General features: G+C 42.8%; 1 pseudogene; it reads left to right on the top strand.

Moving 5' to 3' along the window:
- Positions 1-414: 414 nt before the first annotated feature.
- On the top strand, positions 415-2,078 carry LOC130543738 (NADH dehydrogenase [ubiquinone] 1 beta subcomplex subunit 3-like; annotated as a pseudogene).
- Positions 2,079-2,432: the final 354 nt, after the last annotated feature.

Here is a 2,432-nt window from a genome sequence, read left to right as displayed (position 1 = left end):
CATCAATGTCATGAAACACAAAGAAATACTAAAGAACCGTTCCAGATTGAAGAATATTAAAGAAACAAGACAATTTAATGCATATGTGATCTTTGGTTAAAGCTTATACTAGAGGGGCGCCTGGGTGGCACAGCGGTTAAGCGCCTGCCTTTGGCTCAGGGCGTGATCACGGCGTTATAGGATCGAGCCCCACATCAGGCTCCTCCGCTATGAGCCTGCTTCTTCCTCTCCCACTTCCCCTGCTTGTGTTCCCTGCCTCACTGGCTGTCTCTATCTCTGTCAAATAAATAAATAAAATCTTAAAAAAAAAAAAAAAAGCTTATACTAGAGGGGGACAGTGCTATAAAGAATTTATTGGTATAATTGACGAAATTGGAATATGGATTGCAGAGTAGAAAAAAGTATGTATCAAGTTTAAATTTCATGATTTGAAACTGTGTTGAGATTATGTAGGAAAATATACTTGTTCTTAAGAACTAAACAAGGAACTATTAAGAGTATAACAAAGGCATGAGCTATATAAACTCAAATGGTTCAGAGAAAATAAATAATTACAGAGGGAGAAAAAGAAAATAAATGTGATGAAATCAGAAAGAAATGATTATTCTGGATAAAGGCAGTATGGGAGTTCTCTGTAACTTTGGCAACTTTTTTTTTAAAAAAAAATATTTATTTATTTGTCAGAAAGAGAGACAGAGCACAAGCAGGGGGAGTGACAGGCAGAGGGAGAAGCAGGCTCCCCGCTGAGCAAGGAGCCTGATGCAGGGCTTGATCCCAGGACTCTGGGATCATGACCTGAGCCAGTGTCAGACGCTTAACCTACTGAGCCACCCAGGCATCCCACAACTTTTCTTTACATTTGGAATTATTAAAAACATAGTTTAATAATAATAACACTCATAGTTGTAATCATGGGCTTGGTTTGAATTTTTTTATCCTAAACACACACACAGACACACACACACACACACACACACACACACACATTTAACTGAGATACGTGGACGTAATTTATCTGGGGTGGGGGAGTAACAAGAGGGCTAATTTGGGAGTGTATGGACATGTCCCTCAGTTCTTGCTTAATGGAAGACAGGCAGGCGAGCAGACCACAGTAATGAGTCTCAGAAATGGAAGATGGTGGCCGAGGCTGGAGAGCTGAATATTGAGATTCCTGGGAGGTCAGTTTGCTGTCAGACATGGCCCATGGACATGGACATGAACGTGGTCATAGCAAAATGGAACCTCCAGCTTATAAACAATGGATGATAGAAGGGACACCATTAGAAACTGCCTGGGGGAAGCTGTCTGCCTGAGGTCTATGGCATCCAAGGGGGCCACAGTGAGGCTTGGAGGTGCATGGATGGCTTTGCAAACAACGTTTCCTTTGTTGGTGCATTATTTAAAGAATTCAATGGGAGATGTGCTGCATTTGCGGTAACTGTAGGGGCTGAATATTACCTGAAAGAAAGATAAGGAGCATCGCTGAAAATAATACCTGGAAGTATCTTAGAGGCTTCATAATTCTCTTATAAAAATAAGATTTGTTGGCCGTAAACAACAACAACGAAAACCCAACGAAATGGAAGATGGTGTAACCTCCTTGTCTATAGAACATCACCTTGTCAGTCTCATTTCCTTTCCTTCTGCTGAAACGGGAAGCACAGTGGCCAGACCCCACGCTGGTAATTCTGCTCCTTTGTTTCAGCCACTAAATCTCATCAGCCAACGCACTGGTAAGTCAATCTCTTGTTTCTCAATCCTAATTCCAAACGCAACACCTGTTTGGATATTTGAATTTGGTTCAATAACTCGTACAGGCTTATTTTTCTATCTTGAACAAACTAACAAAACTCCTATATTTTTGAAGCTAGACAATTTGAAAACTGCCTGTCAATAAACAAGCCAACAGACCGCCATTGAAGAGGAAACTTTCTGGCACAAACAAGGCGGGGATGCCTGTGGTAACAGGAATGGGACTGTCCCAGCCCTCAGGAGTTATGGTCACAGGTGGCAACTTGTTTTAGAATGGCCGGTGATCTTTGTTCTTTTGTTTTTCTTTTTGTTTTTCTCCCCTGCAGAAAGCTTTTTTTTTTTTCTTTTAAGGTTTTATTTAAATTCGAGTTAGTTCACATGCCCTGCAGAAAGCTTTATTGCTTCCACTCGGCCCACAGCTTGGGAGACGGCTCCAGGGGGGTTAAAGAGCTACCTAGTGGCGGGGCACCTACTTGGCTCTGTCGGTTACGTGTCTGACTTCGGCTCAGGTCATGATCTCGGGGTTCTGGGATCGAGCCCCATGTCGGACTGCCTACGGATCAGGGAGCCTGCCGCTCCCCCTGTGCGCGTTCTCTCTCTCTCTCTCTCTCAAATAAACAAGATCTTTTTAAAAAGCTACCTAACGGCTGCAGGGAGAGGCGTGGGCAGAAGTTCTAACT

The sequence above is a fragment of the Ursus arctos genome, unplaced genomic scaffold, assembly GCF_023065955.2.
Source record: "Ursus arctos isolate Adak ecotype North America unplaced genomic scaffold, UrsArc2.0 scaffold_15, whole genome shotgun sequence".
In the NCBI taxonomy this organism is placed as follows: domain Eukaryota; kingdom Metazoa; phylum Chordata; class Mammalia; order Carnivora; family Ursidae; genus Ursus; species Ursus arctos.
This window is presented reverse-complemented; position numbering and strand designations above follow the sequence as displayed.